The sequence below is a fragment of the Sus scrofa genome, chromosome 6, assembly GCF_000003025.6.
Source record: "Sus scrofa isolate TJ Tabasco breed Duroc chromosome 6, Sscrofa11.1, whole genome shotgun sequence".
Taxonomy (NCBI): Eukaryota; Metazoa; Chordata; class Mammalia; order Artiodactyla; family Suidae; genus Sus; species Sus scrofa.
The window spans coordinates 102,618,324-102,643,707 of record NC_010448.4 but is presented as its reverse complement, the minus strand read 5'-3'; the positions used below and the strand labels follow the sequence as shown (position 1 = coordinate 102,643,707).

At 39.6% G+C, this 25,384-nt stretch overlaps 1 protein-coding gene across 7 annotated transcripts in view; it reads right to left on the bottom strand.

Moving 5' to 3' along the window:
* DLGAP1 (DLG associated protein 1) overlaps positions 1-25,384 on the bottom strand; it is an 866,754-nt gene that overhangs the window by 556,134 nt on the left and 285,236 nt on the right. For 6 of the 7 annotated variants that reach the window (XM_021097724.1, XM_021097721.1, XM_021097720.1 and 3 more), the window contains exon 3: positions 912-1,031. The gene's annotated coding sequence lies outside the window, so the exon portion shown is untranslated. The remainder of the gene's footprint in view (positions 1-911; positions 1,032-25,384) is intronic. The other variant, XM_021097723.1, reaches the window with a different exon arrangement.

Sequence of the window (25,384 nt, the reverse complement as noted above, 5' to 3'; positions counted from 1 at the left end):
TGCCAGCCCAGCCCAGAATTGTGTCGGAGTTAATGATCCGGGAGCAATCTACAACCAAGGGGGTAAAGCCAGTGGATGAACATTTAGCTATACATCCTTCAAGAAGAAATTCTAAGAGGGACCCCCAGACCCTCTTGGAAGTCCCAGGGGAAACACGTCCCCATGTCCACAGAGGAGAAATCATTCATCTGCTCTTGTGTGGGTCTTTACTTCGTCCCCCCTTCAGTCTCCCCATTCCTCTGGATCACCAGTAAATGATCATGCCCCTTCCGTTGTCCCAGGCAAGCAACCAAAACAAAGATGATGGATTATTGATACACTCCGCAATACCAATCCCCTTTAGTCTGATACCATGAATGCAGTGTTTTTTATTTTTGTATCGTTAAGACCTTTCTTTATTCTTTCCTTCAACTACATCATAAAATGAAAGGAGTGGAGACCACAGCATCCCATCAAGTGTCTCCATTCTTACCTCACAGAGCTTAACTTGATCCTGGCTGTGATGATAGATGCAAATCTGTCCAACGCGCGAAGAAAAGAGAAGCTGATACGTACTATGTCATCCACTTCCACAATTCCACGCCTAACCCCAAGTACAACATTTTGGCCCAGAAATTTACAAAAATGGCACTTTCCTGATCTGCCACTCTAGATCCACACCAAGAATGAAGATTAAACATATAAAACCCATCTGGTCCAGATTCTGAACAGGCAACTAAGGAGTTAAAACAACAAAACAACACAGACTTCCTACGTCAGCAGCATATTAATATGTCTGGAGTACAAACCAGAAATATTTGTATTCAATTATATCACGCGATCAAAAGAAGAAAAAAAAGTTTCCTCACACAGAGTGATTGAAGAGGAAGCTGTAAAGAGAGGTTACTTAAAGGGAAAGGAGATAGTTTTACCTTTGATTATCAATTTTCCATTTTTCTTGCTTTTAAGGCAGGAAAAGATCCAAACGCTGCAGTTTTTGTTTTTGTTTTTTTTAAGTCCGATGTCCCTCTGGTGTGTGATGCTCAGCTGTTCTGAAACATAACAAAATGCAGTGATTAGATATAGTAACTACCCTGAAATGAAAAGATCCTTAGGAAGATCACCTAGCCATTAAATTCAACGACGTGAGAAGAGCATTTCATAGAAAATTTGCATGCCAGGCGTCTCTGTTTCACTTTGTATTTTTATGCTTTTCAGAAAAGAAAATCAACCATAAAAAAATAAAAAATAGCATCTTCGTCATAACTGGGTTTGATATTCTACAATCTATTTTTCCACCGTTAACATTTATATCCTCTTTAAAAAGCAATAAAATGCAAGTATTGATCATTTGATTTTGTAAGGTATACTACACATGCAAGATTGTGTTCATCTCCTGTGCATTATGTTTTAACAATGAAGCAACTAAGCAGCTGTGACTAAAAAAAGGGGGATAAAAAGTATCATTTCCAGGGTAGTTGTTTTGACATCACAGCAGTATACAGGTCACAGCAGCATCTTCCCAAGGGCATTATTAAGTGCTGAGCCAAGACCCCTATTAATAACAATAGTTTCTCAGAGTGCCTGTAATGGCTCAGCAGTTAGTGAACCCAACTAGCATCCATGAGGACGCAGGTTCCATCCCTGGCTTCACTCAGTGGGTTAAGGATCCGGCATTGCCGTGAGCTATGGTGTAGGTGGCAAACAGGGCTCAGATCCTGTGTTGCTGTGGCTGTGGCATAGGCCAGCGGCTTCAGCTCTGATTGGACCTCCAGCCTGTGAACCTCCAAATGCCACGGGTGAGGCCCTAAAAAGACAAAAGACAAAAAAAAAAAAATAAAACAAAAACAACAAAAACCCAGTTTCTTATGAGAGTGACAAAATGGAACTTCTAATTGGGCCTAGATATGGGGGGGGGGTTGCCTCTTATGATAATATCACATGCTTTATGCTGAGCTGTGATTTTCCTTCCAGAAAGGTCACAGAGACAAGGAGTGGTGTCAAACACACACAAGACCTGATGTTGAAAAAGAAGGGATCCACAGAGTTCTGTTTCTATTTGTTTCTAAGCAATATGATGACTTTGTGGCCATCAATAGCACATTCAAATAGTGTCAGAAGGGAATGAGAAAACTAGTAGTAAGTGTTAAGTGGAGAGTTAGGGATATTCAGAATTGAATCCAAGGGTGAATAATTTATTCCCTCCTATTTACAAACATTACCTCGCCTGAATAAGTGTAGGAACCATTTCATGGGAGAGGAATTAGAGGCCGGAAGAGGAATGAGAGGCCAGAACAGGCAACAGGGCTTGCCTAACTGTACTCAGCTAATGGACACAGACAGAAGAACGTCTCAGGAGTTCCCATCGTGGCTCAGTGGTTAATGAATCCAACAAAGAACCACGAGGTTTCAGGTTCGATCCCCGGCCTTGCTCAGTGGGTTAAGGATCTGGTGTTGCCGTGAGCTCTGGTGTAAGTCGAAGACTCGGCTCAGATCCCGCGTTGCTGTGGCTCTGGTGTAGGCCGGGGGCTACAGCTCTGATTAGACCCCTAGCCTGGGAACCTCCAAATGCCGTGGGAGCGGCCCTAGAAAAGGCAAAAAGACCAAAAAAAAAGCATCTCAGAAAACTCTGCCTCAAAGTCCAATCGCTTTCAAAACCCTTAACACTGTACTTGTTTCCAAAAAGAACACTAGTCATTCAAAAAGTTCATAGCTAATACAACTCTCTACAGAACTTGTCCCAGCAATATTTTGAGACCGGCAAAGAACAGGTTAAGTATTCAAATGCTGAAGGTGGTAAAAAGCAATACCAACAGGAGCGCAACAATGTCATGTATTTTTATAGCACATTAAGCAGACTGGCAATATATTTTCACATCTACCTCATTTACCCAGGTTACAAAAGATAAAAATGATTTTCTATTATCAAAACCTTTCAGATATTATTATTATTGAGCCCTAGTTTATATAAAATTATTCTGTAAATATTCTTAATATTTAAGAATACCAGATATACTGATTTTTTCCCCCTACATATATGAAAAATAGCTTACTTAAGGAGAAATGAAAACCTGTCAATTTTTTAAACACACAGACCTGACTATTTACTCACTCATAAATATTTACTGAGATTCAATTTTGTGCTAGACATTGTTCTTAATTTTCTATAGGAAAGCAAATGACAAGATTATGCAATTTCTGACAAAGACATCCAGATATACCATAAAAATCATTTTTATTACAACTGGAATGTTTTGTAAGTTAAATAAGGATCTTTACCAATAGAAGGTATCATAAATGTCATCTATTCAGGTGGTTTCTAAGTGTGCATCACAATTGCCTGGAAAGTTGCTGAAATACACAAACTACAGAATTTCATGTAAGATCTAACAAATCAGACTACTCATAAGTAGATTCAGGGTAATGTGCATTTTCCGAATGTGCCCCAGTTCATTCTCCTGAGCAAGCAGGTTTGGAAAACATATTGATTTGTGCTTAAATTCCTTATTAAATGGTGAGGGAATGAGTTTCCAACTAGTATCTATGACGACATAGGTTCGATCCCCTGGCCTCGCTCAGTGGGTTAAGGATCTGGCGTTGGCGTGAACTGTGGTGTAGGTCGCAGATGTGGCTCTGATCCTACATTGCTACAGCTGTGGTGTAAGCCTGCAGCTGTAGGTCTGATTTGACCCCTAGCCTGAGAACTTCCATATGCTGGGGTTGCAGCACTAAAAAGAAAAAAAAAATGAAGAAAACAAAAAATTGTTTAAAAAAAGTTGAGGGAACTGAGACTAGGGAACGACTTGCCCAAAGCATTTGTTCTTTGATGACAGAATTGAGAGGAGAATGCAGAATTCCTAAATCTCTGGTATCTTTTTCCTTTTCCTTACCCCAAGAGTCCCTCTTTTATTATTTTTTTCCTGCTTCTTTTCTATCATCTAGTAACAATAGTTAGTCTCTATATCTGAGAAAGAAAAAGAGCATTGGAAAGGAAACACACACACACACACACAGAGGATTTTGGACTTAAGTTGTTTGATTCTATACTGTGCTTTCCACTACTCCACTGGGTTTTTCTAGAGTCAACTGCTATGGGGTGTCTGCTCAGCCCCTCACCTTTACCAGCCTCCAAAGCTGCCCTCATCCCTTGTTTGTCTTGGAATCCTCATCGCTGGTGATCGTTGACTGTAGGGTGGTAAGGGGACCACACTAAGAAACTAGCATTGACTCAAACCTTGAAAGGTGTACATGCAAGAGAACGGCATTCCAGGCAGAGGGAATGGCCAAGGTGAAGGCCCCAAGGTGGGAGTGTTCCTGGGGCTGTTCTGGAATTGCAGGGGTCAGTGGGGATGGAGTGGTGCTGGGAAGGGGAAGAGTAGTAGGAGAGAAATGGAGGGCAATGGAGGGTACTGGGGGGGGCAGTGGGATCAAGGGGAGCTCAAGGCTTTCTGGCTTTTGCTTGGAGAGTGAAATGGGAGCCACTGCAGGAGCTTGAGTTCAGAATGGACACAGTTTATGTTCCAGCGGGCTCATCCAGGCTGCTGGGTGGGAAGAGACCACAGAAGAGGCCAGGATAGAGGCAGGTGGAAAGCTTACCTACATAGAAGAGATGTTGGCTCAGACTCAAGGGTACTGTGAGGAATGGTCGGATCCTGGCTGGGTTTCTTGGAAAGCAAGAGTCCATAGTATCTCCTGATGGGTTGGGTGGAGGAGGTAAGGAAAGAGGGAAGCAAGGATGACTTCAAGGTTCTAGTCTAGGCAACTGAAGAATTACCACCATCACTTGGATAGGAAAGGTCGTAGCTAGAGAAGGCTTTGGGGGTGGGGGGGAAGGATGAGTTTAATTTGGCAACACTTGCCATGCAGGTGGTTGGACATGTAACATTAGAATGGAAGCATCCAGATGTCTTTCCTGTCCAGCAGAGGCAACTGGTAATATTCTTATTTTTACCCACCACAGATGATTTTGTGGATGATATTAAACACAAAAACAGATGAAAAGCACAGGAACAGGAACATAAGAGAACTCAGCACGTTCCGATTCACTTCTGTTTCCTGTTTTTTATGTTCAAATATTTATTTCCCGATTAACTATAAGATTAAGTCTATCTTTGTGTGAAAAAAAAATCCATTTTCCGCAAGACATAATAAAAACCATGCTTTACATATTGGTGGTCCTCTCTAAAATACAGTGAAAATAATCTCCTGATGAAATATTAATAATGGCATGCAGTAAGTCATAAACTAGGACTTTCAGGGAGCAAGGTAAATTTTGGTTTGGGCATGAGCTGAAAGATCTAATGTGAAAATAAAAAAAGAACTGAAATAAATTGATGGACCTAAAAAGTCGCTCAACTCCTCTCAAATCCCCCTCAATTCTGAGCAATGATTAATTGTCCTTTGGCATAAAGACAACACAGAAGTGTGGGAGAGATGATTATGCAACCATAGGAGCCAGTGCACAGCTGAGGAAACACAGCTGGGAGCTCTAGAAATTCTGGAAAGAATTCTTTGAAGTCTACAATTGTATCTTCATTTTTATTGTCATTTGTCATATTCTTTTCCACTACGATTTGTCACAGGATATTGAATATAGTTCCCTGTGCTACACAGTAGGACCTTGCTTTTTACCCATTTACCCACAAAGTCCCTGTCCACCCCTTCTTCCTCCTCCTTCTCCCTTGGCAACTATAAATCTCTCCTCTACACCTGTTTCTGTTTGGTAGATAAGTTCATTTGTGCCCAATTTTAGATTCCACATATAAGTGATATCATATGATATTTATCTTTCTCTGTCTGGCTTACTTCACTTAGTATGATCATTTCTAGGTTGGTCCATATTGCTACAAAAGGGATGATTTCATTCTTGTTTATGGCTGAGTAATATCCTATTGTATATATGTACCATATCTTCTTTACCCATTCCTCTGTTGATGGATATCTGGGTTGTTTCCATGTCTTGGGTATGAAATTGTATCTTTAAAATGGGTTTATTGAGTTTCCGCTGTGGCTCAGTAGGTTAAGAAACCAACAGTGTCCACGAGGATGTGACTTTGATCCCTGGCCTTACTCACTGGGTTAAGGATCCAGTGTTGCCATAAGCAGCATGTCACAGATGCAGGTTGGCTCTGGGGTTGCTCCACGGTGGCCTAGGCCAGCAGCTGCAGCTCCCATCTACCCCAGCCCAGGAACTTTCATATGTGACTAGTGTGGCCTTAAAAAGAAATAATGGGTTTCTTGATTTATAAATGCCTCTTCAACTGAACACATTTTAAACTAAAAACCATTGAAGTTCAAATCCTGTTTTACCGACGAGGTTAATGAGGACTAGAGACCTAACAGGTTTTATCTGAGGCCACAGTGAGTCAAGAGCAAAACCAGAACTAGACTGGAGGCCTCCTAACTTGCCATCTTTTTATGCAAATAGCTTCTCTTAAGTTTTTTTTTTTTTTTTAACCTGATTACTTCTTTTACCAAAGAAGCGGCATCATTTTTTTCAAATCTCATGTCTTATAAAATTTTACTCAAATTTTATAGTCCATAAAGCATTGTGTTTGAGGACAAAGTTAAACCACTTCTCTGGTCCTCTCAGTCCTGCACATCTTCGGGGAAGAATCAATTTCTTAAGAAGGTCTGAAGTTATTCTGCGTGTTCCCAAGTGTCTGAGACAGTCTTAGATCAAACAAAAAGAAAACAAGGAAGATATCCAGAATCTACTTCCTTTGCAAAGCTCTTTGCTAACTCATTCCTCCTTTATATGTAAGAAACTTCGAGGAAGGGCAGGATACATTGGTAGGGGGCAGGCATGTTCCATGCTCAGAACAGCCTTGTGCTCTGTTTAATGCATATGTGTGTGTGTATATATATAGTCTTTTTATCTTTTTAGGGCCAGCCCCGAGGCATATGGAGGTTCCCAGGCTAGAGGTCCCATCAGAGCTGTAGCCGCTGGCCTATACCACAGCCGTGCAACACGGGATCCAAGCCTACATTATAGCTCATGGCAATGCAAGATCCGTAACCCAATGAGCAAGGCCCCAGATGGAACCCGCATCCTCATGGTGCTAGTCAGGTTCGTTAAACACTGAGACACATTGGGAACTCCGATGCTTTAATATTTGAACCAGTGTTCTGTAGGTGAAATCGTACAGGCTGAGGGAGCATGTGTGTGAGCAGGAAGACATCTGAACGTATCCCTGTCCCCAGATGTCTTGCTGCCTCATCCACAATGAAGCATGTGTCATGGTGACTCCTGGTAGACCCAGCACAATTCCTGGGAGTTCAGTGAGATTCACATGCAGACAAGGGCAAGGATGCTATGGCTGAGTAAATGAAGAAGCGACAGTCCCAGGGGCCAAGCCTTCCACAGGAAGCAGAATCTGTTCCCAACTCTGAGAGAAGACCGTGGTGGTCTATGAGACACAGATGACCAAGAAACCCTGTCATATCCTTTATTTCCTGCATCTTTTCCCTTGCATTAGCCAGCTCCTCATGCTGAAAATGATACATAGAAAGAAAAAGGAAAGCCTAGCTCTTTGAGTCCATAGTTCTTTTTCTTGGAGTACTTCCTTACATATCAATAGACCAAAGGGAGAGCACTGCACAAGATACATGTATCAAGAAGTGAAAGAAAAATGGGAGAGTAAGGAGTCCTGTCGTGGCTCAGTGGTTAACAAATCCGACTAGGAACCATGAGGTTGCAGGTTTGATCCCTGGCCTTGCTCAGTGGGTTAAGGATCCGGCGTTGCCGTGGCTCTGATCCCGTGGTCACAGATTCAGCTCGAATCCCGTGTTGCTGTGGCTCTGGCGTAGGCCGGCGGCTACAGCTCTGATTCCACTCCTAGCCTGAGAACCTCCATATGCTGCAGGAGTGGCCCTAGAAAAGGCAAAAAGACAAAGAAAGAAAGACAAAGAAAAAGAAAAAAAAAAAACAAAAAAACGGGAGAGTAAGCTTTAAGTAGTGTTTCCACTGTTCCAATAAGAATGATGTACACTGGCATGATCTTTGACATACAAATTGTGTGATTTTGGTGATTCTGCATGGAAGTTTGATCTTCTCATATTTGTATTGCACAACATAGAGACAAATGATTAAATTCATGCTAACTGTGTGAACTTTAGTTTTTCTTGGACTACATGAAATGGCAAATAAAAAAACACTATGCCAGGTCGAGAGGGAGATGGTAGAAGAAGGGAAATGGTTTTATATTTTTGCACCTTTAACAAGACTCTGTCCTGCTTTTTTTTTTTTTTTTTTAAATTTCTGTTTTATTTTTATGTCCACACCAGCAGCATAGGGAAGTTCCCAGGCTAGGGGTCGAATCAGAGCTGCAGCTACTGGCCTTCACCACAGCCACAGCAACGCCAGATCCAAGCTACATCTGCGACCTATGACCCAGTTGTGGCAACAATGGATTGTTAACCCACTGAACTAGACCAGGGATTGAACCCACATTCTCAAGGAGACCATGTTGGGTCCTTAATCCACTGAGCCACAGTGGGAATTTCAGAAATGCACTGTAAAATGAGCAGTGCTAGTCGGAAACTTAGCCTCTATTTTATTGTCTTTATTTATTTGACATCTACTTTTTTCCATCCTGTCCTCATATCTCAGTTTATCTCGCAACTTGAAGAGTTTGGCTAAAGGACCTTCTGTGCCAAAATGTTCAGGTACTGTCCCCCACCTGGCTCACTTTGCTACAGACAAGATGATGGAGCTTCCCTGTGAGCAAGAGTCAGAAGGGCTCACTATGGTATCGTAGCTGTTGCCCGGTTAGGAGAAGACTGATGATCCATTTACACCTGTTGGAGCACACTGTAGCACTATCTCTTAATTCAGGCGGCCAAGGACTAAAGGACCTTTTCCCTATGGCAGGTTTTTTAAAAGGAAGATTCATCGCCTAGGAATAAATTGGAGAGTCTGTGCTATTTATTGCCAGTGACATATGTGAGAACTCTCAATGTCTCAGATTGGCATAGCCTTTCTTCCCTAAGATCTCAAAGTTTAATATGTTTACAAGTAGTTTTATAACCCCCCCCCAAAAAAAACACCCCACTCCCCAACCTGCTAGCCTGTAACAATCCTGAACTCTCACTGCTTTCTCTTAATTCACTAGGCTAGCAGTCTTCCGCACCCCTCTCAATTTTCCCACCTCTGGATGAACTTAACAGAGCATAATAAGAAGAGCTTCATTTATTGAGTGGTTACTATACACCAGGCACTGTTCTAAGAACATTATATGAACTTTTTCATTGAAAATTTACAATAACCCTATTTGGGAGGTGCTGTTATTAGGTTAGTACCATTTTACAGATGAGAAAGCTGAGATGCAGTGATGGTAAGAAAGTGAAAAAATTACTAATGTTGGTGAGGGGAGGTTTATTTATATCAGACCCAGACAGCCTGACCTTGGCCATGCACTCAACCACTATTTCACCTCTCAGTGTTTGCCTCAAGTCAGATATACAGATTTATCTTTCATGAATTCATATCCATCCATCTACCTAATTCCTTTATTTTCAGCCTGGCTCTAAGGCTTTCAAAGCTTACCATGTCCCAGAAACCAGAAATGAACTATTTCATTTAGATATTATCACTATTCCATTTTACAAATGCCAAAATGGAGGCACAGAAATTAAATTACGTGGCCAAGGTCACAGAGAATATCGGAGGTAGGATTTAAATCTAGTTCTTTTTTTTTTTTGTTATCACCATACTACATTTCACACTCTTCTGTATCTTTTTTTTTTTTTTTTTTTTTTTTTTGTCTTTTTAGGGCTGCACCCATGGCATATGGAAGTTCCCAGGCTAGGGGTTGAATCAGAGCTGTAGCTACCAAGCACAGCCACAACCACAGCAACATGGGACCCAAGCCATGTCTACAACCTATACCACAGCTCATTGCAATGCTGGATCCTTAAGCCACTGAGCAGGGCCAGGGGTCAAACCTGCATCTTCATGGATACTAGGTGGGTTCATTACCACTGAGCCATGACAGGAATTCTGTTCTCCTTATTCTTTTTTTTTTTTTTTTTTTTTAGATTAGTTTTCTTTTTCTTTTTTTTTTTTTTTTTTTGTCCTCATTCTTAAAAATCACTTTCCCGGGGAGTTCCCATAATGGCTCAGTGGTGAATGAATCCGACTAGGAACCATGAGGTTGCGGGTTCGATCCCTGCCCTCACTCAGTGGTTTAAGGATCTGGCGTTGCCCTGAGCTATGGCGTAGGTTGCAGACGTGCCTCAGATCCCACGTTGCTGTGGCTCTGGCGTAGGCCAGCGGCTGTATCTCTGATTCGACCCCTAGCCTGGGAATCTCCATATGCCGCGGGAGCAGCCCAAGAAATGGCAAAAAGAAAAAGAAAAAAAAAAAAAATCACTTTCCCATGCAAGAATATGGAAAAGTTTTTGACTTTTTCCCTTAATGTTTTTCTTTTATTTTCTTTTTAAATCAAGTTGATGATTAATTCAATTGTTAGAGCCAACACTTTAGTAGCTGGGGAACAAGCCTCCCATACCAGTTGTCATGGCCGCGAATTTTAACTTTGTTTCCAAGCAGCCACTTCTCAAATGCATGCTGGGAATCATCAATCAGAGAGTTATACACCCTTAAGTGTGGCCTGGACTTTATCATTTCTAAAATCTAATTGCTTCATTGCAGAGATAAGAAAGGCACAGAGAACTTAGGCATCATATCTGAGATCACCCAGCAAATTAGTAGCAGAACTAAGACAATAACTGCAATTTCCTGACATGGAATCTGGGGTCTTCATCCTAAACAAGGACAGCCTAATTAGCTATTTTTCACAGTGTCTTAAAAATATATATTCATATACTTGCCAAATACTGAAGGGCTACTCTGTGCCAGACATTGTTACAGGGGATTGAGCAGTAAATGAAAAAAGAGAATTCCCTGCCCTCATGAGACTTTACAACCTGACATTGTGATGGCACAGGGTACTCCATTTTAAAATGATCTTTTGTCATTTAAGTTACTTTGAATTGAATCACTGGTTAAAAAAAAGAAATTATTTAAGAAGCACTAGCTTGAGATATGGATGGTCCAAAGCCAAACAGATGGACGAGCTTATTGTTATATCTACTTTTTTGTACATATAAGCAAAGTACAGTCCTTACCTATAAATAGGGGTGGTGTGAGCTTTGTGGTACCAACAGAGAGATGGAGACAGTAAGGTGCCTGTTCCCAAGGGGTTTAAGGATGAAGCATCAGTCACATAGATTAGAGGAGAGCATTTTCCCTCTCTCAGCAAATTCCATAATGTTTAAAAATTGTCTTTTACTCCATAGCAATTAAAAACCATTCCCTATAGCTGCTGAGAATTGCAACTATAATTAAGAGAATAATCTGAAATCCCAAAGCCCCAGTTAAGTTTTCTGAAACCCATCTATTTAAAGTCTTTTTAAATGATGCATACCTTCCTTTGCGTCAACTTGTCCAGTGCTGAGAGATGAAAATAATAAAATGCAAATTTGCCTTGAAGCCAACATACCACCTCTTCCTCTTGCCAGTAATTATTATAATGAAGTGACAAAATTGAGCTCTTGGTCACAAAGGCTGTCTGCTTTTGCGATCAGTCTGAAAAGCAACAGCTACCCTGAAGCTATTCCGTAATGGAAAACAAAAGGCAGTACAGTTTAAAGTACTAAGCTAAGTCTATTCTTTAATTACAATATTTTGCCATGTCAATACACACCATTATCTGCAGTAACCAGGGATTAAAATACATATAATACAGTTATGTTTGGATCACAAACTATACTTTCTTTGGCCTCTAAGACATGAAAGGCTTCTGTCTGACTCTGCCACTTAATAAGTATGTCGAGTAGATGTGGCTGATATCATGTCCCCCGGAAGTCCCTGACACGGAGGGTCAATATGAAAACACCTTGATTAAATCCCAACGATAGAAAGACATGAGAAGCCAGAATAAAATTTCTGGTTCCAAATTCATAACCATCTTTGCTCTTAAGCTTCCATACATGCCGAGCTGAGGACCCACTAGTCACGTGTCTTTTCATCTTTGGGGAATTCCTTATTTGCTACTTCTGAGGGGTCAATATATGAGGATTCACACTGAGACAAGATCCTGAATGACAAATTTGGAGAAAAATCTAAAAGGTTAGCAATTGTCACTGAACTCAATTTTATTATTCATTCCTCCATTCCTCACAGTGCCTTTAGAAGACCAGTGAAGGAAACATATTTCAGGGTGGCAAGGCTAGCTAGCCTTTGTGAAAGCATGCTATAACTGCCAAGTGCCCAAATAATGCAGTTTCTTCTAACTTAAGTTCTGTAGTTCCCTCGTGGGTCACATTGGGCAGCAGATGCAGTATAAGTAAATTATGTATGTACTTGTCATGGCCAATGCCACCCCAATAAAATATCTGCTAAAATACAAGGCGATGATGCTAAATTTATGGTAATTAGGTGACACACTATTCCAGAGGCAAATGCAATGAGCAGGAAGACAAGAAGCCTCTTTTTATGTCCTTTAGCTCATCACAGATGGAAGGTATGTAGGGTCATCTCTAGAACATGCTGAGAAGGAGATTCATTTTGTCTTCACCACAATTCTGTGTCCTTTTTTCTGTATCTCTTTACCAATTTTATGTCTTCTTTTCAGATACTGTTGTTCAAGTTTCCCGTAATTAAAACTCCTATATCTGACAACAACTAGTCCAGTCAAGGAAGCCTCATTGTCCCTACACACTTGAGACACTCCTTTCACTCTGAGAGGCATCCAGGGACCTGGACATCAAAAAGCTCATTCCACCTCTTCGGGCAGCAGGATCAGTGAAAAATCTAATCAACCAAAATCACAATGGAAAGGCAGTGAACACTCAACTGCCATTGGAACCACGGCTGGGAGAAGAAGACCAAGACTGCATGTCAAGCTTTAACAGTGTGACTGCTGCTACAATAAAAGGTTTAATTAGGATCCAAAGTTTCCTAACTTAAGAGATGAAATGTCCAGGGTATATGATTTAAAACAACACCCATCTTACCAAAACTCAAGTAATCACAGCTTAAATAAGAACCATCAACTGATGGCAACGTTGAGATAAGTTTGAAAGTTGAATAGTTGAATTATCTAACAAGGATTTTAAACAGTCACCAGACAAGTGTTTCAACAATCAACTGCAAATTCTTTTGGAACATATGAAACAATAGAAACTCCGGCAAAGGAATAGAAGTTACAAAAAAGGACCAAGTGGAAATTAACAGAACTGAAAAATGCAATAACGGAAATAATAAAAGGAGAAAAAAAATGGGTGGGCGGATTGAAAAGATTGGAGAGGACAAAGGACTTATCATTGAATTCACCCCACCTGAACAACAGGGAGAAAACAATATTTTAAAAATGAATAGAAAATTCAGGAGGGTGCAAGACAATAACAAAAGACCTGAATTTCACTTCATTGAAGTTCCAAAAAGAGAAGAGAGTCGGCCTAAAAGAATATTCAAAGAAACAGTGGTTGAACACATCTCAAATTTGGTAAAATACACACACGTGCAGATTCAAGGAGCTGGGGAAAATGCAAACAGGATACACCTAAAGAAACTGACACCAACACATTAGAATTAAACTTGTGAAAATGAAACACAAAGAGAATATCAGAAAGTCAGAGAGAAACAAGCAGTTCCACAGAGGAACAACGATGTAAATAACAGAAGGCTACTCACTATAGAGGCCAGAAGGAAGTGGCAAACATTTTTCAAATGACAAAAGATAATAACGGTCAATTGCAGGTTTAGTATTCAGCAAAATGGTCTTTCAGAATGAAGAAGAAAGGCAAACATTCCTACACCAAGAAAAATTAAAAGACTGCACTACTGGCAAATCTAATCTTAAAGACTGGTTAAAGGAAGTTCTTCAAACAGAAAGGAAATATAAAAAGAAAGAATCATGGAGTATAAAGAAAGGAACAAGGAAAAGAACAGAAATTCAGGTATACATTATCTTTTTACTTGTTTAAGTTTCCTCAATTGCATTTGATAATTGAAAGAAATAAAATGGAATCTAGTACTTAAAAGAATGCTATCTAAAAGTGTGGAAAGCAAAGGGATCCAATGGAGTGTGGTTTCCAAACTACTCACCATGATAAACGGAGGAAACTTTACTCAGGAGGAAACCAGGTAAAGTATGCATGGTATCTCTGTATTTCTTAAAACTTCATGTGAATCTATAATTCTCTCCATAAGATTTCCAATTAAAAAGCAATAACCTTACTTTAAATTTCAGGCTGGTACCAATACACTGTGATAAGAAAAGTATATATGTTAATACACAGAGCACTATGAAAACTATGCAAAAATATATCAAAATCACTATAGAGAAAATATTTTTAAACCTTCTATTTGATAAGGGATTTATTTGGAACATAGAAAGTACTCCTACAATTCATCAATGACAAAACCCAAACAACCGAATTAAAACATGGGCAAAGGATCTGAATATACATTTCTCCAAAGTATATATAGGAATGGTCAGTAAGCACATAAAAAGATGACCAACACCACTGATCATTAGGGAAATACAAGTAAAAGCTACAGTGAGTTATCACTTCATGTCCATTAGGTTGGACATGAAACAAATGAAAACAAAAATCAGGTAATGACGAGTGTTGGTGATAATGTGGAGAAATTGGAACTATTGTGCATGCTCAGTGTATCTCAACAGCAATAAACCAAGAATTCTGAAAAAAAAAATGGGTAAAAGAACTGAATGTATGTTTTTTCAAAGAACATACAGATGATCACAGATGATCAACAGGTATATGAAAAACATGCTCAACATCTCTAATCCTCAGAGAAATACAACTCAAAACCACAAAAATAAACTGTCACCTTACGCCTGTTAGAATGGTAATCATGAAAATACAAGAGCTAAGTGTGGCGAGGATGTGGAGAAAAGGAAACTTTTGTGCACTGTTGATGGAAATGTAAATAAAACCAGTTGTTATCAAATCATTATGGAGATTCCTGAAAATATGAAACTCAGAATTTCCATATGATCCAGGAGTCCAACTTCACTTCTGGATATATATATATATATATCCAAAGGAAGTATGTTCATGGCAGCATTACTCACAAGAGCTGAAAATGGAAGCCTCAGTGTCCATCAAATGTCCATTATGAATGGATAAATACACACACACATACATACAAATGGAATATTACTCAACCATGAGAAAGAAGAAACTCTTGCCATTAGTGACTGACTACATGGATGGATTTGAGAATATTTTGCCAAGTGAAATAAGTCAGAGAAAGCCTAATACTGCATGATTATCACTTATAGGTGAAATCTAAAATAGCCAAACCCCTAAAACAGAGATGATTAGTAGTTACCAACAGCTTAGGGGTCGGGTCAAAGGGTAGATGTTGGTCAAGGAGTAAAAACCTCCAAGCTTGAACCTGGTAGAAAGAGGAAACTGCATAAAGTGTGCATGGTGTCTTTGTGTTTCTTAAAACTACATGTGGGGCTAGGATTCCTTTTTCTCCATACCCTCTCCAGCACTTATTGTTTGTAGACTTTTTGATGATGGCCATTCTGGCTGGTGTGAGGTTTTTGTTGTTTTGTTTTTGTTTTTGTTTTCCCCACTGTGGAAAACAGTATGGAGATTCCTCAGAAAACTAAAAATAGAACTACCATTTGATCCAGCAATCCCACTCTTGGGCATCTATCCAGAGAAAACCGTGACTTGCAAAGATACGTGTACTCCAATGTTCACTGCAGCACTATTTGCAAGAGCCAAGACATGGAAACAACCTAAATGTCCATCAACAGAAGAGTGGATCAAGAAGATGTGATATATATACACAATGGAATATTACTCAGCCATTAAAAGGAACGAAATACCAGCATTTTTAGCAATATGGATAGATCTAGAAATTATCATGCTAAGTGAAGTTAGCCACACAATGAGACACCAACATCCAATGCTTTCACTGACATGTGGAATCTGAAAAAAGGACAGACTGAACTTCTTTGCAGAACAGATGCAGACTCACAGACATGGAAAAACTTATGGTCTCCAGAGGAGACAGTTTGGGGAGTTGGGGGATATGCTTGGGTTGTGGGATGGAAATCCGGTGAAATTGGATTGTGATGATCATTATACAACTACAGATGTGATAAATTCATTAGAGTAATTAAAAAAAAAACTGCATGTGAGGAGTTCCCATCGTAGCTCAGCAGTAACGAATCTGACTAGGATCCGTGAGGACGTGGGTTCAGTCCCTGGCCTTGCTAAGTGGGTTATGGATCCGGTGTTTCCATGAGCTGTGGTGTAGGTCGAGGACGCAGGTTGGATCCAGCATTGCTGTGGCTGTGGTGAAGGCCGACAGCTACACAGCTGCAATTTGACCTCTAGCTTGGGAACTTCCATATGCCACAAGTGTGGCCTTAAAAAAAGACCAAAAAAACAAAAACAAATACAAAAAACCCCAAAAAACCTGCATGTGAACCTACAATTCTGTCCATAAGACTTCCAATTAAAAAGCTATAACCTTAAATTGCAGGTTTAATGAAAATTATAGTATTTATGAAAGATAACATAAAACAATAGAACAATTTATATTTCCAATACAGTATATACTAATATGCACATTAGAAAATCAGTCTATGTGATTTGCCTTTTAATTCTTTCCTGGATAATAATTTTGGTAAAACACATGTAACATAAAATCATCATTTCAACCATTTTTAATTGTACACTTCATTGGCATTAAGTATATTTGCAATGTTGTACAACCGTCACCACTCTCCTTTTCCAGAACATTTTCATCATCCCAAATGGAAATTCTGTAACCACTAAACAGTAACTTCACATTCCTCCTCTCCTCAGTTCCTGGGAAGCAATACTATATTTTGTCTCTATGAATTTGCTTACACCTCCTACAAGTGAAACATATTTGTCCTATTGTGTCTGGCTTTTTTCACTTAGCAGAATGTGTTCAAGCTTCATCCATGCTGTAGCATGTGTCAGAATTTCATTCCCTTTTACAGCTGGATAATATTCCCATGTATGGATAAACCACATTATCTTTATCCCTTCATCTGTTCATGGACACAGGTTGGTTACACCGTTTGGCTATTGTGAATATTACCAGTGTACAAGTATCTCACTGAGTCTCTGCTTTCAATTCTTTTTGAGTCTGTACCCAGAATGGATTTGCTGGGTCCTGTGATAATGATGTTTAACTCTTGGAGGAATGGCCATGCTATTTTCCATAGTGACTGGACCATTTAAATCCTCACCAGTAATACACAAGAGGTTCAATTTCTCCACTTTCTCGACTCTTGTGATTTTTTAAAATAACAGCCAGTGTAATGAATATGAAGCAGCATGTCACCATGGTTTTGATTTGCATTTCCCCAATGTGGATATTAACTTGAAAAAGATGCATTTACTTAAGCATGAAAAGAAGATAACCTGTTCCACCCTGTATGACTCCCAAAATAAATTACTTTGAAATCTTATGGAATATCTATATATTAGCTCTACTCGAGGAAGATAATCTCATATGACATATATGTCAAGTTAAAAGTATCTGCTGCTGCACTTATGATGTGTAATCATTCACACAAAATTGTGAATTAAAACATTCCAGTTCCTTTGATGCCCTTATTTCAGCTCTCAAAGGAAAGTTTCATGTTTCCCTAGAGATTAACTAAAGTTCCATTTGCTAAACTCCAGGTGTATTTTCATTTAAAAATGTTATTAATCAAAGTACATGCATCATTAGTGTGTCCCCTATATGGATTCTGTAAGACTTGATGGGCAGAGAGCTAACTCCAGCTCCAGGCTTTGTTCTACAAATGTCTCACTGTAAATCAGTCACTTCACCCTTTACAAGACTCAGTTGTCACAGACGAGGAGAATCTGAGTTTAGGAGTCAGAACCTGAGGCAAGACTTGATCCACTCAGTCAAATGTTTAGAGTCTCAAAATCCTTATCTATAAAATGTGAAGAATCATACACCTACTGCACCTGACACGCCCCTCTTTGTCAGACTGCAGAAGATCCTGAAGGAGGCAAGGGTATAGACAGAGTGTTGGGACCCGCTTGCAGAGGTCTGGGCATCAGAGAATGATGGTTTAGAGCAGGCTGGTGGCCAGATAGGGGGCAAGAAGTGGTCAGATTCTACATGTATTTTCAGAGCCAGCAGAATTTGCTGTGTTTTGTGGTTTTCTTTTTTCTTTCTTTTTACAACTACACCTATGTCACATGGAAGTTCCCAGGCTAGGGGTCAAATTGGAACTACAGCCAAGGCAACACCAGATCCGAACCGCATCTGTGAGCTACACCACAGCTTGCAGCAACACAAGATCCTTGACCAACTGAGTGAGGCCAGGGATAAAACTTGCATCCTCACAGGCTTTCTGTTGGACTCTTAGCCAGCTGATCCACAACCCTGGATTTGCTGTTTGACTGAATGTTGGGCATGAAAGAAAGATGAGAAAGACAGCAATGTCTGGGGCCTTAGACATGGGAAGAATTGGCTCCAATTACTTTGAAGAGGAATGAGGTTGAAAAAGTTTTGAATGTTAGGGAAGCTCAAATGTTAGGTATGGACAAGTTTATAAAATGTCTAGTAGACATGCAAATAAGTAAAAGGCCTGATTTGTGTTTTACAAAAATTCTTAGGGAAGAGTGATATCGGACCTAAGGACCAGACAGAAGATACTGATGAGGTCTCTACAAGAATGAATTAGGGCTTAAACTAATGCAGCAGCAGTGGGGATGGACCAAAGAAGGGATTGAGATGAATTAAACAGGACACGATGATCAATTGGAGATGAGATAAAGGAGACAGGCTCATGGATGACCCCAGGATGTCTGGTTTGGGACATTTAGACTGACAGTTGAACAGTGTATGGGAGAAGGGGCAAATGTGAGAGGGCAAAGATCAGTTAAGCTATATAGCGATCACTAATCGAGGTCATTCAGATACAAACTTATCAAATAACAGGCTGAAGCACAGAAGAGCTCCCAGGAAAAAGCAATGAAGTGATGACAGTAAGAAGAGAGTGCTGTATGTGCAAAAACTGAGGTATGTGATATGGGGTCATATCTATGAAGGAGCTGTGTTCGAAACACCTGTGGACTCCGGCATTAAGCAAACTGCTGATCCTTGCTTTTAATTCTGCAAGTGTCATTCTGCCACATTACACATTTCCTACTTCAGGCCATATACAAGCATTTGTAGAAGTAAGAATGACATTGATGTACTGCCCTCCCAAATGTTGTCTCCCCAAAAAGAACAATTCAACTCAATTTGCAAGTCTTGAGAGAGAACACCAGTGTTCCTTCAGGTTTCTACGTTTTCCTTGTTTGCTTTTGGAGGAAGGGTGGTTATGAAGGGGAGATGAGGACACAGCTTGAGACCAACATATGTTCCTGCTCTTATTCCTTCACTGAGTTCCGTTTCTAAATATAACATAATTTTAAGCTTAAATATGCAGCAGAGTAAATGTAGTATACTGTCATGAATTGGACATGGGAATTATTCATGTTTTGAAGTCCTCTTCAATTATCATTTTTAAAATCCAGAATGCAAAAATCTTACCTTTTATTCAAGACACAGTGTTTTTTATTGTACGAAATTTATTTATTTTTTTTACGGCAGCACCCGTGGAATATTCAAATTCTCAGGCCATGGATTGAATCCAAGCCACAGATGTGACCTATGTCACAGCTGCAGTACCGCCAGAGCCTTTAACCCACTGTGCTGGGGACAAAACCCACACCTCCACAGTGGCCCAAGCTGCTGCACTTGGATTCCTAACCCACTGTACCACAGCAGAAACTCCTAAAATGCTTATGTATGTATGTATGTATGTATGTATGTATGTATGTACATGTGTGCATGTATACATATAGGCATTCATGTGTATGCATCTCACTTGTCTGAAAAGACCTATATGTAAAAAAAAAAAAACAAAACAAAACCTCCATGAGATTCATGTTAAATTGTGTTCTCTGCAACCCAAATGCATAAAGCCTCTTTAATTGTTAAGGACACAAAGTATTTTTAGGAAGGGATTATTGAGATTAAAAAAAAAAATCCACTCGGCAATTGAGAATCCATGCTTTCAGGAAATGATTCAAAGTATTTGTTAAAATATGTTTTATTTTGGAAATGTTAAATTCACTCATAAATCTAACAGCCAGTGTTCTCTAATAATGAAGAGGAAAAAATACCCTAAGCAAAAAAAATAATTACAAAACACGGTCATTATATGCTTGTGAGTAGTAAAAATCTAGATTCCTCAGCATTGAGCCAACTGACTCATATTCCTCTTACAAGCCTACGTGTGGATGTATATTTAGGAAAGTTACAAATTCAGGTTCTGTCCTGTGTAAGTAAACAGGCAAGTGACGAAGCAGCGAGGGTACAGAAGCTCCTAGATCTTGTTTTCCAAAGGTTATTTCTCCTGGCACTTGAGATAAAGAAGATGAAGAAGTGAGACAGTCATCATAATAATGAGTTTCTCTCTTTTATTTTTTTTTTTCCTCTTCAAAGGCTTTCAAGTTTTGACAATTTGAAGTTTGGCTCTTGTCTGCAATGTTCAATTAATGTCACTACATCACAGAGACAAGGGCAGCTCATTAGAAAGTTGATCTGATAGTAGAGAACATTTACTGGAGACACACATATCTTAAAGGCAGAGAGGGGAGCAGAGAACCCATTTAGTGAGAATGAATCCCAAAGAGCCATTATTACATTCATTTTGACGGCTGTCAATGAAGTGGACAGGATGTGGTCACCTTCAATTTGAAATAACTTCTCTGTTCAGGACAATGGCATAAATGTCAGCATTTCTCCTTTTTCATTGCTCTGAACCCCATGATTTAAGAGTCATATGTCTTGTACACAGGCACATTTCTAAATATACCCCCTTTTAGTGTTGCATGTGTATCTATGTGTCTGTGTCCTATATGAATCACTTGAATTCTTAATACTAAGAATTTTTTTTTAGTTTTCTAAGATGACAAATAGGCGGATTCTTTTATATCTAATTTCAGTTCTTTCAAAGCTGATCAACATTATTGAGTCTACCCATCGAATTAAGATAAAATAGCATGATTCAACAGAGAAGAAGTGTCAACCACTGAACATAAGGGTGCTGAAATAACTGATCTTAGTCTGGCAAACACCCAAGGCATCCCCCATAGCAACAGAGCTGAAGGCATAGCAACAGCAGCTGCCTCACCATAGAAAAATTAAAAGAAATATTCTTGGAAAAAAGCATAATCCACGTTAAAGTCAAATATGACATTTTTCTTCAACAACAACCAAAAAACCATAGTGAGAGTGCATGTTAAATGATACTATTCCTTAGCAACTGTAAATGCTCAGTGCAGAGCAAAAGCCATTTTGATTATGGCACTCAAGGCCAAGTGCTTTGAGGTGAAAACTTCCTAGGTTGTTCTCAGCTAAACTGTTATGTTCCTTGAGAAAAGTTAGAGAACATTCTTTTATTTATTTTGCTAAGAATAACAGGTTCGCCATAATATTTGAAATGTATCATTTGAAGGAAAGATTTACTGTAGTTACACATCTACTTCACCAGCACTTGAGGAGTATGAAGATCTAAAGTGAAATACATGGATCCAAAGAGATATTCTGAGATTTCACTGCATTAAAATTGGTAGAATTAGATTCTTCAGGCCCACAAGCATGTATGTTGGGCCTATTTCACATAAGAATGTCATCACTGGACATTTGCAGAGGGTGGATGGGTCTAATACTTTACTTTGAGACTCAAAGGCCAATGTACCCAACCATAATAGGGTCTAAATCTTGGATAGATCAACTCCTGTGAATACCAGCTCTTTCTTGCATTTTGGTGAAGCTGTCGCCTTGAGGGATGGGACAACCATGGCTGAAAGAGGCAAGAGCAGAACGAGTCTAACACTTGGATGGACCATCACATCAGCCTGGGCTGTATGGAACTCAAGGTCTTCTGGACATTCCCAATCTCAGGATGTTGCCAGGTGTATGGACCTTCCATAGGTATCCCACGCTGTTTCCTCTAGAAGCCCATATAATTACAGTAAGTCAAGGTAGATTCTGAACTTATCCTGGGTCTACCGCCATCCTACCTTGAACACGCCCAATCTCATCTGAACTTGTCCTGAAATAAATCAGGTCCTTTCTGACTGGTGGAGATGAAGCAACCATGGAATGCTCTCTTCCCAGGGTTAGTAAGCATATAGCTGTTGATGCATGTATATATTGGGAGGGCTAGAAAGTGGGAAGATGTCTGACCACTTCAGGCATTTGTTATTTTAATCAACTACTTCTTGTTTTCTCTCTGAAAAGTAGTAAACCCGAGATCTACCTAATAAAATTTGAAGAGTACCTCAAGGACTCTTCCTGTCAAATGGGACCTGGCTGCCCAGTCCAACCACAGTCTCAACCAAAGGGAGAAGAAGGTGGCATGCATGAATCCAGTGAGACTGTGAGCCTAGAAAACTTTCTATGAACTGGTGAAAGACAACACCATGAAGTGAACAGACCTGGAGGGAACACAAGATATGTCATGGTGGCTGAGAAATCTTTCCCTGACGAAAAGGCAATTTCAAGTATATGCTCCTTTCTCCCTTTTGCCCCATTACTGCACCCAGCTGGGTCCACTCACGGCTTCCTCCTGGCTTCCAGGATATCTTTAGCTCCTTTACTCACAGAGGAAAAGCTGTGTCAATATTTGTAATATTTGTATAAATTCATTTAATGGTCTGGGCCCCTACCTCTGTCTGACCTCCATTTCCCCACTTCCCACCCCATTAGTTAGAAATAAGTTATTCTCTTAGGACTCGTCTCTATCCTCCACCCCCCAGTCCCCTTTGGATCAACCAGACATTTGATCCTGGGTCCCTGGTATGCTAGTCCTAGGAGCCTTGGGGTACCTACAACACCCCTAATGATATCCTATCCCAACCCAAGGGCCTGTGTTTCTCCCAGGAAGAGGCTTCTTATCTGTGCCTAGAATTCCAGCCCTTAAGTCAGGGACCGAAGCCTGCCCTGAGTTGCCTGGACTTACTCCATCTAAGCTGTCCAGGTCAGCCTGGGTCAGAAACTTGTACTACCTGACCTTCCCTCTCACTACATGTTCCTCTAAATTGACACTAAAATGATAGACATTACATCTATTAGGAAAATCAGGGTATGGTAGAACCTAATTCCTATCACTAAAACTCTTAAGATATTTGCCTACTAAGAGCTATTTGTGTAAAGGTAGCGCCTTTGGTTCGATCTTTGCTAACAATGAAGCATCAAAGCATGGACTCAAAGGCATAGACTTTAAACTTAAGAGAAAGAAGTAAGTTTCTTATTTATCAGCGACATCTGTTATTTTTTAACCTTCAAGCTGATAGGGATTACAGAACAAAAAATGTCACCGTGAGGTCTTCACTGTCACAAGTGAGGTCTTCATTGTTTCTAGGAATTGTCTGCCAGTGTCCCGTATTCTGCTAAATGACATCAGTAGCTGTAACAGCCATCACAAGAAATGGCCCTGAGGATGCTCCATGGGCAGTAATGCTCACTATTTATCAAATACATACCTCTACTTTCCATGGAAGTGAAAATTCCCAGATCATTTCCTTTTTAATATTAAAATACTCCTCACTACTTTTGCTATTGTTGTTCTCAGTGATTTAGTGCTTACTGCTCACCAGGTGCAGTAGTAAGTGTTTTATATTCATTATAAAGAGGATTACTGTCATCCTGTGAGAGCTGAGAAAATGAGGCATGAGATAATTTCTTCAAGGCCACACAGCTCATGGAACTGACACATTGGCCCAAGTGCTAACCTCTAAAATCCTTGATAATTTTACCTTTAATACAATCAAAATTAGTAAAGCTCTGTCCCACCACCTTTTAGTAGAACAAGAATCCTGGACTCAAAATTATAGCCATCTTGATCCCTACCAAATTACCCATGACATTTTTCACAGAACTAGAACAAATAATCATAAAATTTATACAAAGTCACAAAAGACCCATAGTCACCAAAGCAATCCTGAGGAAAATGAACAAATCTGGAGGCTTAATCTTCTCAGACTTCAGACAGTACTACACAGCTGAAATAATCAAAACAGCACACTATTGGCACAAAAACACATATGGACCAATGGAACAGAATAGAGAGCCCAAGAAATAAACCCAGACACCTGTGGTCAATTTATTTGCAACAAAGGAGGCAAGAATATACAATGGAGAAAAAACAGTCTCTTCATCCAAGTGGTGTTGGGAAAGCTGGACAGCCACATGTAAATCAATAAAGGTAGAACACTTGCTCATGCCATACACAAAAATAAACTCAAAATGGCTTAAAGGCTTAAATATAAGGCATGCACCAAAAAACTCCTAGGAGAGAACATAGGCAAAACATTCTCTGACTTGAGTCACAGCTATACCCTCTTAGCTCAGTCTCCCAAGGCAAAATAAACGAAAGCAAAAATAAACAAATAGGACCTAATAAAACTTAAAAGCTTTTGTACAGCAAAGGAAACCATTAAAAAAATGAAGAGATAAGCTACAGAATGGGAAAAAAATTTTCAAATAATGGGACTTACAGGGATTTATTTCCAAAGTACACTAACAGCTCATACAATTTCAATGTCAAAGAAACCCAAACAACCCAACCAAAAGACCTACACTGGTGTTTCTCCAAAGAAGAAGTAACTGATGCTCAACAAGTACATGAAAAGATGTTCAACACCACTGATTGTTAGAGAAATGCAAATCAAACTGCAATGAGATACCACCTCACGCTGATGAGAGGGACGGACCATCATCGAAAAATCTACAACTAAATGTTGGAGAAGATGTGGAGAAAAGGGAACCCTTCTACACTGTTAGTGGGAATGTAAGTTGGTACAGCCGCAGTGGAGAACAGTATGGAGGTTCCTTAAAAAAGTAAAAATAGAGCTATATGATCTAGCAATCCCTTTCCTGGGTATATATACAGAAAAATCAAAATCTCTAATTTGAAAAGATACATGCACCCCAATGTTCACAGTAGCACTATTTACAATAGCTAAGACATAGAAGCAAGCTAAATGCCCACTGATGAATTAATAAATGAGATATGGCATAAATATATTATTCAGCTATAAAAAGAATGAAATACTACTACTTGCAGCAACATGAATGGACCAACAGATTATCATATTAAGTGAAATAAGTCAGAGAAAGACAAATATCCTATGATATCACTCATATGAGGAATATTTTTAAATGATACAAATACACATTTATAAAAAATAAATAAGACTCACAGACATAGAAAACAAATTATGGTTACCAAAGGGGAAGTGGGAGGAGGGGAGGGATAGATTAGCAATTTGGGATTAACAGATACATACTACT